We start from the raw sequence: 13,435 nt of genomic DNA on the forward strand, positions 1-13,435 counted from the left end.
TATTTTATTTTTCCACCCTTGTAACCATCTTTATTTTACTTAGACATCTACAACTTAATGTATTTCACGCTCACCATCATAATGCTTTTTGAATTTTGCCCCAGTTGACACTCAGCCAATTTTTGAGTCCCAGTCTGTCTAAGTGGAGTTGCCTTTCCTCCAAACCCCTATTGTAAGGGTGGGTATGTGTGCAGTCCATGGTGAGACCCCCATATATCTGTAACCTGGTGCATAGTCTGGGACTCACCTCTGGTTCATGAGCTGCAGGTGTTCTGGGGGAGACCAACCATGGCTCCACCGAGGCCGTGAATATCAGAGGCGGCACTTCCATCCTGATAGGTGAACTGTACACATTAAGGGCAAGATCTTGTATATTCCTGTTAAGCATAGATGGACGGAAGGCAGCAAGATCACCTTCCCAAAGAGGGGGATGCCATGCCTGATGACCTCCCTGCAGATAGTGTTTAGTATTCAAAGAACAGCCCAGTGCCTTTTTGGAATAAGGCATCAGTGTGCTGTGCAGTGCCTGGATCAGCCTCAAGGTGGTGATGCCTGGATCAGATTGAGGAGGGGGCGGGGGGAACAGGACAGGGTCACCATATGGATGATGATGTGGCATAAAGCTTTGTTCTACCAGCAAGGTCCTTCTTTCCCCTCTTCATTTTTTCTTTCCTCCTGGCTTACTCCAAGTCATCTTTTCCTTACTCTCAGCTTTATTTTATCCTGGGAGGTAGGTGGCTACTTGGTCAACATTGTTACTACTGGCAGCTGAGTGATGCTTTTGCTCTGCAACAAAATGTCATTGGGCAGTCTGAAGAAATACCTACAGAGGGGAACCACTTCCCCCAGGTGCCTTTCCAGTAGGGAAACCTCAGTGTAAAGTTTAAAGTATTCTTCCCTAACACATTAATATGACTCACATGACAGATTCTTAAGGAGTGTCTGTGCTGTTCCTAGCCCCTCCCCCACCAGCCCAGGATCCACTGCAGCAATACCCTCCCCCACCCCCAAATCCCATTCAGGGTTCACCCCCTGTGGGGTCCTCTGGTCACTGACCTCTAAATCATGATGAAGCCACTGTTTTTTCTTCATTGTTGTTTTATGAATTGCATACCTATTCTTGACCCTCTTCGGATAGAGAACACCTGTCTTCCCTACTCTCTGAAGGATGTAAAACATTCAGTGAGCGGAAGGTGTGGGCTGCTCTACACTTTCGTTAAGGCTAAGCGAAGAGGCAGGAGGCAGAGCCCACCTCCTCAAACTTCATCAGGGAGGAAATGGGCTTTTGGGGGCACGTGATATCTCTTTGTCAACAAGAGCTGCAGAGCACTGGTGACCTTTCGGAAGCCAGAGGAAGCAATCAGTAAGAGCTGAACTCACTCCTCCTTTTCCCTAAGCACAAGCCCTGAGTTACCTGAAACCCATGCCCCCAACACAGGACACAGAAAAGACATCACTATTATTAGAGAATCATTTATTGGGGAGAATTAATATTCTCCACGAGAAGGAATTATTTTGTGGTGGGAAATTTTCCGCTCTCGAAACGCTGGAAAAGCGTTTTCTGTTGACATAGAGACGGATCCCTAAACATAGTGCCTTTAGCAGTGGTGAGAACAGCTGGAGGCCCCTGGGCCGGCTTGACGCCTGCAGGTGGAGCTTGGATGGGGCACATGCTCCCTGCGGGGCACAGATAAGGGACGCTTCTGATCCAATAGCTGATCTTTAAGCGCCACGACTTTCTGAGGGTGTCTGTTGTGGTCTCTGATCCGTCTAGAACATGTAGGATAATTCTGGCCAGCAAAGACAACTTCTTGGTGGCAGGACTTGGCCTTTGGCACTTTACAGGAGGGAGCCCTGTAGTTGGAAGGATGCCCCTGGACGGGCTCTGCCTGGGCCTGCTCTTCTGCCTTCTGCTCAGTTTTCACAAACTTCCTCAGGGAAGGAAGGGGCTCTTGAGGGCGGGTGACCTCTGTTGCACACCGCTGCCCCAGTTTCTCCACTGGGAACTTCCCAGGGACCGTCCTGGTCTTCTGAGCCGTGGTGGTCCCAGTAACGGCAGCTCTCTCTTTAACCAGGCCTCTGCTCTGTGCAGATGATATGGGGCGGCGCTTTTCCGGGGGATGTTCTTGCTTTTTGCCTTTTGTCCCAGGACGAAGCCATTGAAAAATGTGGTTCATCTTTTTTCGGAACAGACTTTCAGGAGGAGGCTGTGCCTTCTGTGATGAGGTCTGGGAAGACTTGCTCCCAAGCGTCTCCTCTGATGCTGTGATCTGAGTAGGGAAACTCTTTCTTGTAGGTTGGGATGTCCCCAACCCTGCATCCCCTCCACCAAGCTCTTCTTTGTTGGGGCCCGGAGGGCTCAGTCTCATTGTAGCTGGTGGGAATTTCTTATCCTCGGACCTCTTTAGGTCTTTCGTAGGGACCCAAGGCTCTTGCCGCTGCTGCCTGCTGATCCCACTGTCCTCCAGATGGACACGCAGCACCTGGGAAGCTCCCATGTCCCCACTGGAGACACCGTGGGCATGAGTCAGTGAGGCCTTGTAAGTCAAGCTCTCTGAGGCAGGGGCCCTGTCAGTGTGTTGGCCTTGGACCTGGCTCTGATTCCTCTTCTCTAGTTTTGACTTTAATTCCCCAAACAGATGTTCCTTAAGATCCGATGACTTTGGGTCTTGGGGAACTTGTCTTTTTGGTGCAGGGCTTTCAATGGTCCCAGTAATTTCTATTTTACTGTGATTCTCACGTATCATTTGGGAGCTTCCTGGCTTGCTGGTTGTCAACACACTACCAGTTTTTGACTGCAGAGCATTGAGCTCCTTGGCCCTGAATATGTCCCTGGCCGTGTTGTACATGGAAAAGGGTTCCGACTTCATCTTTTTGTCCTGTCGCCCTTCTCTTCTATCACTGGAACTCACTCTCTCATCTTTTGTCTCAGGTTTGGCACCAGCTTGCCTTGCAGGCAGCTCTGGGGGGCATCTGTTGCCTAGCTGAGTAAATTTCTGACTCGTTTTGCCTGTGATGCCACATGTGACAGGCAGATGAGTCTGCCTGGCACCCTTACTCCTCTGAACAACCTCTGCAATCTCTTGGTTGATACCAGAGGGTGATTGTCTCGGCACCCCTTGTCCTTCCCTGCCCATAGGTGATGTAGCAGGGCAAAGACGATCCAGGACCAGGGCTGAATTTGTTGTTTCTGCTTTTTCTTGAAGAACAGATTTAGAGCTTCCTCTATGGGGCTCGAAGCCCTCGGATTTGGAGTCGACTTCCAAAGTTGGGTTATTTGAGGGGGGCCAGTAGAAATAGGGCAAGGACTGGGATGCAGCATCTTCCAATTTAAACGCCTGTATGGATTCAAGGACCCTGCAGGGCAGGCCCCACTCCATCCTCATACGGAAACTTTTAATATGGGTTTCCATCATCTGTTGTGCACTGGAATCAATGAAGCAAAGCTCCTGGAAGGTATTCAGGGAGGAGTCCCCACCCACTGAAGGTGGCAAACTCCTCTGAGTTATTTGGGTGCGGGATTTGTCAGAAAGCAGCAATGTCTGCTTGCTAGCATGCCATGAACTGCGCACCGTCCCAGGGAGCCGAGCCTCACTGATTTCCTCAAACTTCTTGCTCAAATGTGCTTTCAGGACATTTTCAAGTTGTTTCTGATCTAGACTTTCCTCCAAGGCCCTTGAAGCTTTCCCTGACAGACTTGCCATGTGACTATTTAGGTCTTTCTCAGAGTCATATGCCAGATCCTTATCTGAAGAGCTCTCTGGGTCACTCAACAGATGAGCTTTTGGGCCGTTCTCTGGGCTATGCCCCTGATCCTTCCCCATCTCCTTCTCTACCTGAAGCAGTTCTGAACCCCTCTCATGGAAGCTTTTGGATTGGCTCAATCCAACATTTAGATCTTTGTTCACCGAGATCCGTGAGAGTCCACGATTGCTTTCTGACTTAGCTATCTCTGAGAAATCTCTTGGAGGCATCATCAGTGACAGACACTCACAGATCCTGCGGGGCAGGCCCCACCGGTGTTGGATGAGCCTCTTTCGAAGGTGATGTTCCAGTTTCTTCCTCAGCTCATCACTGAGAGGAAACTCTACGGGAAGGGTGGAGATGGAGGCATGGGCCTGGGAGGCCTGATGGTAAGGAAAGTTGGGAGCTGAAGAACAAAATTCTTCCTGAGATCTTTGGACTACAGAGGGGGAACCCCACAAACTTTCCTGTTGCTTCTGCAACACTTTCCATTCCAGTTGTTGAATTTCAGATGAGGTGAGAGACTCTGATTCATCCGGGGGTCTATGGTAACACACTCCACAGATCCTTATCTGGGGTAGAGGACCAGATGGTAGGATTGGGAGTGGGGATTTAAGGTGGGCCTGGGACTTGACCTGAGTGAGAGGTAGGGGCTGGGATTGGGGCAGGGTTTGAGGCAAGGGTTGGGGCTGGATCTCAGGCAAGGATGGAGGTGGGCGATGGAGAGGTACTGGGGATTCTTGGCCCATGGAGGCATTTGAGATGGTATTGAAAAGGAAGATTGTGGTGCAGTCACGTGAGTCACGGATAGCAGAGGGCAAGGACTCGCTGTGCAGAGATGGGAGACCCCAGAAGAGCTGCATACATTTTTCCTGTAAATGGTCCTCCAAGATTTTAGGATATGGGGGCTGCTCATGCATGTGCAGCTCCTTTGGTTTGCCTGCACTGCTCCAGAAAGGAAGGGAGAATGCTGAGTCACACTCATCAGCATTTGACTCTGACATTTTCCCCGAAGGAGTTAGTTGGTGGCCTGGCCTAAGTTTTTTTGGAAAAGAGCCCTTCTCCTTCTCCTTTTCCTTCCACATCAGGAAATCACTCCTCTTTCGGACTTGTCTCTCCAGGAGTGCCAGGACATGAGGGCTGAGAAATGAGAGGTTACCAGGCTCTATAAGGTTAGCTGTAGGGTGTCTCTCCAGAGAGGACTCTGGAGAATGGAGGGCAAGAAACTCTCGATTAAAATCACGTGGTGCCAAGGTGGAAGGTGCTAAGAACAAGTCTTTGGCACAAGCTTGCCACCAGGATAATTCTGAAATTGACAGGCTTGAATGGTCAGTGCCTCTGATTGTTGGGACATAAGTGGACAACCCACCAGGGCTATCTGGAGATGAGTTCTCTGGAACAGACTTCAATAAGATGGAAACCGATTTAGATTGAGTCACAGTTAAAGGGTGGTCTGTCGGTGGTGAGACAGACAGGCTTGGTGGTGCGTGATGACAAGCCAGTGAGTCATTGGGATTCATTATCTGGGACAAATCTGGTAAGGGGTTAATATCTTGGGAAAGGGTGCGGTCAAGAGAGAAGATCGTATTCAGAGACAGAGTGGCCTCTGGTTGGAGAATAGGACCCGTTGCCTGGGTGTCATGTGGTGGGAGAGGGGGAAGGGCAAGGGGTTGGGGTGGGGAATGGTCTGCTGGGAATTTGGACTCCAAGGGAGGAATAGGCTCTGGTGGCATAGAGTGACCCGGTGGTGAGGGTGAAAGAAAGTCAGCTAAGGGTGTCATTGGGTTAGGTGAGAGAACGGAGGGGGGCGGTGGGGAAGGGTCAGGTGGAGGGGATGGTGTTAGGTCTCCTGGAGGGACTTCTGAGAAGGCAGAGGACAGAGTGAATGATGACTCAGTCCCAGAAGCTGTGGAAGCCATAGAGGACACAGAGGCAGTATCATCTTCCAGGTCCTCCAGGAACAGCAGCCGATTGATCTCAGCAGTTGTGCTATTACACACCTCACAGGAGGGGTCTGGGCATAATAGTTGACGAATGCGGGTGGTATCGAGAGGCCGGCCTAGGGGCCTGCGGGAGACAGGAAGTAGAAAACTGTAGCCAGGACCAGAACAAGGAAAGGAGGACCTGCTGGCCTGTCAGGGGAGGGGCCACCTGAAGCCTGCTGCCCCTTCACAATGCCCCACATCTATGACTTCACCATACACTCAGCAGCCCTCACCCCAAGGCCTTCATTCACATACCCGTTCCTATGGCAAACCCCTCCCATGGCTACTGCAGGCTGTACTGAATCCCTGGAATTGCAGAGAACATGTCAAAGAGGGATCAGGAAAGAAAAGACTAGTCACCTTTTCAGAATAGAAATTAGCCTCCTTTTCTCCTCTGTTTCCCTCTGGTAGTTTCTCCAACCTGGGAAACCAGAAGAGTGAATTACATGTAATAAAGGTAGAAGCATAGGTGTTACACGGGAGTCCCTTTATGGGAGACCCTTGGGATATTAACGGGATATTAACTCTGAAAGCCCCAAGAATCAGTAGATGTGGTCAAACGGTCAATGATAATATTAATAAGGTTCACATGTGTTTGTTGCTTCATTTATAAAGTACTGTCACATACATTATCCCATGGGATGTTCAAAACCACCATGTGAGGAACATAGGTCAATGGTTACCTCAAAGAGGAGTCTGATCATCCAGGAAGTCAACGTAGTTTCACAAGGTCAGGACACAGAAGTTCTGACTCTTGGCGTCTCCCACGGCAACCCACTGGGCAACACCCATTGTCCAGGCCCATCACTGCTTCATGCCCAGAGCTGGGCAGAGCAGGAATCTGAGAAATGTCTCGGGTTCTGACTACCTTCCCATGAGCCTTTCCTCTGAGGCCTCTATTTTCTGAGAGGGACTCTATCTAGCGACTGACATCCTCAGAGACCATGGACCTGGGACCTCATGGAGAGGACAGGAAGGGTCACCCTTGGAGAGCTCAGGTGGGATAGGTGGAACCTTACCACTTGATGTTCCACCTTTTCTTCTCCTCTTGGCTCTGCCCTGACGCTGAGAACAAAAAGAAAAGAATGAGGAGCGAGGACTTAGTTGGCTTGCTCCTCTCTCTAGGAAACTCAGATATTCATCCAAGATTAATGTCACTCTCTATTTTTATTACTAGCACTTTGTGTTCTTTCCCTTTCTGAATTTCTAAAGGTGATAAGATACTTTCAATTTCTCCTTCTTTGAAAACCTCGAAGGAGGATTTTTGGCTAGAGTCCACACTTGATCTTCTCAGTCAGAAGTCCTCTGCTCAAGGCGGGCATAGACTCTGAGGCCCCCAGTCACATCTGTGCTTCCTCAGATAGGCCCCTGTATCCTGGGACAGAGCTCACACTCCAGTGTCTGCTCAGAGGCTCAGCCCTGCTCTCCTGATCTGCCCAATACAAAGGATGGTTTGGTCGAATGACGCCCGTCATGGGAATGTGACTCGTGATCCAGTGTTGGGAACAGTGTTCTCCTACACAGATCCCAAACTCTCTAAATAACCTAATGCAGGGCCGTGAAATCACTGATGGGATTTTATCCGGGAATCCTCCACCATACCCAGATGGTCTGTGAGTTTTAAATGGGAAACAGTCCCAGCTGAACCCCTAGTCCTGCCTGGCCTATTCCCCTAGAAGGATGATGTTCTATCGTCTATTCAGACTTGCCATCTTAGGAGTCTCTCTGGACCAACTCATTTAAAAATGTGGGACTAGAAATGGAAACAACAATAAAAAATCCCTGTTGGTGGCTTGCCCAGGGATCCTTACCTTTTGGTAGATTTTGGTTTTCCAGAAGGTTGGTAAAGATGGAATCCCCACCAGGAAGCACAGGAACAGAAGAAGCAACCACAACCCACACACGATGGTGAGGTTATAGTCACTATCTAAGAATGTTGAGCAGATGCTCAAAAACAACTCCATATGGCTATTCAGAAATGAGAGAACATTCCATTGACTGAACTCCATTTTCTGAATCGCAAGGCTGCCTGAGGCAACTGAGCTCTGAGAGTGTCCGCACTTGCCTATAATCCCAGGCCTGCATCACAGAGCACTGAAGAGTCACAAAGGGTTTCAGAGGGTGGGGGAGGGGACATGAAGAGGGTGTGCCCATGGCCCCTTCCTCCCACCAGCCCAGCTGATCTCTCCATCCATCCTGGGCCCTCCAGGTCCCTCTGCCCTACCCTGCCATCCTATTTTCCAACTCTGTCCGTTCATGAAATCATACAATTACATTAATGAAATTTTCTGCCTGTTCCACCTGTACTCCAGATATTACCTGGGCCCCCTTTACTGTTTGGAGAGCTTGACTTTGGTTTCACCAATTCCACTGCCTCGAAAGTCTGAAATGCTCCCTGGAATTTTTGCTTGTACCCAGACATTTACACTCAGAATCATATATGTCCTCAAATCCATCTTTCCTTTAGAATGTTTTTGCCTTACATGAACCCTGATATAGAACTCAAAGTTCTTCTGTACTCATTTGGTTTTGTGAATGTTGAATAACAAATTTTAGTTTTTTGCTTCAGTCAGCCTTTACCATCTTCAGCCAGTGGGGCTGACTCAAATAATTGAAATGAGTAATTCATTATTCAACACTCACAAGACTAAAATCAGTACAGGCGTACCTCACTTAATGAAAGGGAAATGTTTAGAGAAATGCATCATTAGGCACTTTCACTGTTGTGTGAACATCACACAGTGTACTTACACAAACCTAAGTGGTAGAGCCTACTACACACCTAGGCTATGTGGTGCTACCCGTATGGGACCACTGTCATATATGTGGTCCATCAGTGACCGAAACATCGTTAATATTGTTACGTGGTGCGTGACTGTGGTGGATGACAATGACAAAATGGAGTACCATTTTCAAGGCTTCTAAAATGGAGCTGGGAGGCCATTAAGGAAGTGGGGCTTATGCTTGTACACCACATCCACCACCAGATGTTAACTGAACTTTTGAGCTTTACCTGACAGCAGAGGTCACATCTTGAAGTGTTTCCTCATTCCAAGAAGGGACAGTCTGCCTAGGACCAACTATGTTCTGGCAAGTCAGCTCACCCCATGCCAGAACCAGTCAGTAACTGTTCACTGTAGACCTCTGTAAGCCTGTGTCCTTTCCTTTTATCTACCCCTGCCTCCTTTGTCTTCCTAGGAGCACATTTGAGCTTCTACTCGAATCTACATCTCCTGAATTGCAATTCTTGAGACCCCAAATAAACTTTTTGGTTCTTTTGCAGTTTATGCCTCTTATTTGCTGACTTTACATGGTGACAGAAGTGGGATCCCTAGCTACTGACCTTCAATTCTGGTGCCACTTCACAGACACAAGCAAGGTGCCTGCAAAGAATCTTTTGTGCTCTGTCGTCTCCTCCTGGTGGCTCTGGTTCCTGGTGGTAAGTCCTCCTGGGCCTGGACCTCGCATTTTTGGTAGAGGTCCAGACTCTTTCTGTAGGCGTCCTTTGATACTGGTTCTGGCCATCCTTCCGTTGTCAGCTTTGTTAGAAACTTCTGTTTCTTTCACTCCTTTTTTGGGCCTTTGATCCTTTGGTAAGTTCATACAAATGAGAAATCCATTTTCTAAGAGGACCACCAAAGAACAGCCCCACTCTGGGACTCCTGCTGGTTTTGTCTTTAAAGAATACAGACCTTCTACATGTAGATTTTTGTCCCACTGGGCTCAGATTACTCAGGGTGATTTAAGGCTTCACTGGCCTAAATGGGGCTCCTTTGAAATTCCTAAATTGGTTTATCTGTGCACTCAATTGGAAAAAGCCTATCAAACCAAGCAAATAAAATGGGAAACTTTTTAAAATTGGTATCTTGAGGCCTCTAAATGAAACACTGAAAAGGACACTTCCTTACAAGCCATAACAATGTCATAACTAAGAATTTCAAATGATTAAATGTAAATGCCATCGATAAAAGAATATTAACTCCTCCTGTATTCGTCAGGGTTCTCTGGAGAACCAAGGAGATTATATATATATATATATATATATATATATATATATATATATATGTATATATAATATATATTAATATTGCTATATAATAGAATATATAATCCATTGTATCTATATTTAAATTCATTTATTTAGTTCTATAAATTTATATATGAAAGAAACTTTGGCCTCACCCCTACCTGCCTAAAAGAATTTAAGACAGAAGGCCTGTTCCAGGAAGGAGCTTTCAACGTAGGGAACTCCAGATGTGGTAGAGAAGAAGGTACCTAGCCGGGCCCATTTTACACAAGCTCTCTCTCATTTGTTTAGAGATGGCCCAGCAAACATTTGGTTTTCTGTCTCCTTGTGAATTGGCTTCCTCCTCTTTGAAGTCCCAAACCATGACCCCCAACCCCGCGCCTTTGTAAAATATCTAAACCCTAACCATAGGCCTGGCAGACACGCTGTGGACTGAGCAGCAGCATGAAGACCAGGGTCAACCTGATGACATTGTGGGTGGGACTACTGGCTGTTTGTCCACATCCTTGTCCTGGGTGCCCAGGAAGGCAGTCACCCAGCAACTTGCAGTGAGGTGTGGCGTGTGACTATGTTTCAGCCAATGCAATGGGAGTGGAAGTGCTGTGTGCCATTTCCAGGTTGGAACTTTTGAAAGCAGGTGTGTCTTCTCCGTGTTCCTTCTTTCTCCTTGTGCAGATTGGTTGCAGACAATGATACAGGCGTCAGGAATGGCGGAGCCAAGAGACGGGAATTCATGGGTGACTGACACACCCTGTGGAAGAGAACCACCTGCCCAACGCGAAACCCACCTTGGCCTGTAAGGTAATCACACATAAATTTCTACTCTCTGGTTATTCTTTTTCGGGATGTGCTTGTTATTTTCTTAACTATTATGGAAATATTTCAAATATGCAGAAGAGTACATAGTATGACCTCTATCTCCGGCCCCAATACCCAGAAAGAACAGACGTTCAATTCTGCCCTATTTGCTTCCGATGTTGCATTCATTTGCTGGGGCTGCCATGACAAAATGCCACACGTAGGGTGGCTTAAACAATAGAAATTTATTTTCTCACGGTTCTGGAGGCCGAAGTTCAAGATCAAGGCGTTGGCCGGTTTAGTCTCTTCTGAGGCCTCTCTCCCCAGCCGCTTCTCCCTGTGTCCTCACACGGTCTTCCCTCTGTGTGTGTCTGAGTTCTAATCTTCTCTTCTTACGTGACTATCAGTCACATTGGATTGGAGCCTACCCATGTGACCTCACTTGACCTTAATTACCTCTTTAGAGGCCCTCTCTCCAAATACAGCCCTATTTTGAGGTCCTGGAGTTAGGACTTCAACATGTGAATTTTCAGGGACATGATTCAGCCCACAACGATATCTCTGTTTTTAAGAAACAAAATGTTGCCGTCACACCTAAAATTCACATTTCCATCCCGTTCTCCTCCCTCCCTCATCATAGGTATCAATATCCTAAAATTAATTACATTCTTTATGATTCCAAGAATATCCATGTGCATGGCTCCATTAACAGAAGATTACATTTTTATGCATAGTCAAGACATACATGTGTATGTCTCCGTTAACAAATTCTTACATTGTTATGCACTTAAAAAATGTACAGGAACAGCATCACACTGCACATGTCCTTCTTTGATTGGCTTTGGGCTATAAATGGGGAAGGAAAAACAGCAGCCGAGGGTAAGAGAATAAATAAACGGCTTATGCATAAAAACCCAAAAGGACAGATTTCCAAGAGCGTCCCAGTTGGTGACCATGTGGAGGTTCTGGGAGAGTGGTGGTTCTGGGAGAGTGGTTACCTGGAGAGGGCGTGGAAGCTCAGTGCCCTTTCCCCATGTCTTGCCCTATGCGTCTGTTCCATCGAGCTATTCCCGAGTCATATCCTTTTCTAATAAACAAGTAATCTAGTAAGTAAGAGGTTTCTCTGAGTTCTGTGAGCCACCCTAGCAAATTAGTCGAACCGGAGTAGAGAGTCTTGAGAACCTCCTACTGACAGCCAGTTGCTCAGAAGCATAGGCGACAACCTAGACTTGCTGTTGGCACCTGCAGTGGGGCAGTCTTGTGGGGCTGAACCCTTAACCTGTGGGATGTGATGCTGTGTCTGGGTACATAATGTCAGAATCGAGTTGAATTGCAGGACACCCAGCTGGTGTCCCAAGAATTGCTTGTTGGTGTGGGGGACTCCCCCGACCCCCAACCCTACACACGTTGGAATTGGTACCAGAACCTAGGAACAAACTGTGAAAGATAAGCGTCTTAGCTTGGGTTCCCATAACAAAATGCCATAGCATGGGTGACTTAAACAACAGAAATTTATTTTCTCACAATTCTGGGGGGCTGGAAGCCTGAGAGCAGGATGCCAGCATGGTCAGGTTCTGGCGAGGGCTGTCTCCTCAGCTTGCATAAGGTCCCCTTCTCACTGAGTCCTCAGATGGCGGGGTGTGTGTATGTGTGTGAAGAAACAGAAAGAGAGATCTCTTCAACTTCTGATGAGGCCACAGTCCTATCTGATTTAGGTTCCACCATTATGACTTCATTTTCACCATAATTACTTCCTAAAGACCTTGTGTCTGGACATGGTCACAAGGGGCGTCAGGGCTTCCATTATATGAACTGTGGGGAGACAGAATTCAGTCCATAGCAATAAATAAAGAGCAAATAAATAGGAACAAAGGTTTGGCATTTCTCTTTATCATTTCCTTTCTTCCTCACTTTACTGTCTTGCTCTTTGTCTAGCTTCTTGAACAAGTAGCTCGTTGGTTTCTAATTTTTCTTTTTAGATAAGTATATTGAAGATATGTTTCTTCTAAGTATTGTTTAATTCCATCCACCAGATTTTGTCATGTAGTGCTTTCAGCTATAATATTTCCTAAGTTCCATATGAGATCCCTTTCAATGCAAGGTTCTATAAGTTCCCAGCCATTATTATTATTTTCTCATCCGTTGCTCCTTTTACAAGTATGTAATGTTCCTCATTGTCACCATGTTGGTTTTGTCTGGAGCTTTACCTCCAGATTTCTATAGATATACTTTTTTATTGACAGGTAAAGGACAAAATGAGGAAATATCTTTGCTATATATAAGACATGGTATCTGTCTACACTACTAGGACAGTGTAGACTTCTATTCTGTCACTTATCCACCTTTGTGAAAGGAATTCTGATATTGGCTCACTGAAGTCATTTTGGTCAACAGCAGAGGAAATTGATAATATGTATGTTTTCATCAGTCAGACAGTCCATGTTGTGCTGTATTCACAACAAACTCCCAAGTCTCAACTAAAAATAACCAAGGTTTATTTCTCGAACATGCTCCATGTCATCAGGGGCTGGCTCTGTATTATCGTTCCTCAGTCTGGAGGATTGAGTAGATGGCAGCTAAAAGAGGCTCGATCCAACTTCTTGCACAACTGCCAGGCAGGAAAAACACACTCCCACTGTTTGCGAAAGGTTCTGTCTGGAAGAGACAACCTCACTTTTGCTCAAGTTTCATTCGCCAAAGGGTCACAGAGTCAGATCTGACTTTAAGGGGCCAAGAAGATACATCCCTTCTGTATGCCAGAGAAGAGCCGACAATATCTGGTGAACGGTAGTAATAATAACTATACACTATGCTGTATTGTGACTTCCAAAGCTTATTTTTGCTTTTTGTTTGTTAATTTCTCAAAAATTCCCTTCAGTTA

General features: G+C 46.9%; 1 protein-coding gene and 1 long non-coding RNA gene across 51 annotated transcripts in view; one reads left to right on the plus strand and one right to left on the minus strand.

Moving 5' to 3' along the window:
* Positions 1 to 13,435, plus strand: part of LOC138917070 (heparan sulfate glucosamine 3-O-sulfotransferase 4-like) — a 103,288-nt gene that overhangs the window by 34,001 nt on the left and 55,852 nt on the right. For all 50 annotated transcript variants that reach the window (XM_070231493.1, XM_070231495.1, XM_070231458.1 and 47 more), the window contains 2 exons: positions 9,013 to 9,168; positions 10,432 to 10,557. The gene's annotated coding sequence lies outside the window, so the exon portion shown is untranslated. The remainder of the gene's footprint in view (positions 1 to 9,012; positions 9,169 to 10,431; positions 10,558 to 13,435) is intronic.
* Positions 1,458 to 7,775, minus strand: LOC138917072 (uncharacterized). The gene is made up of 4 exons (XR_011424522.1): positions 7,541 to 7,775; positions 6,749 to 6,794; positions 6,090 to 6,150; positions 1,458 to 5,811 (listed from the first exon to the last, which is right to left on the minus strand). It is a non-coding gene; the product is annotated as an uncharacterized lncRNA (long non-coding RNA).

The sequence above is a fragment of the Equus caballus genome, chromosome 13 (genome assembly GCF_041296265.1).
Source record: "Equus caballus isolate H_3958 breed thoroughbred chromosome 13, TB-T2T, whole genome shotgun sequence".
NCBI classification, from domain to species: domain Eukaryota; kingdom Metazoa; phylum Chordata; class Mammalia; order Perissodactyla; family Equidae; genus Equus; species Equus caballus.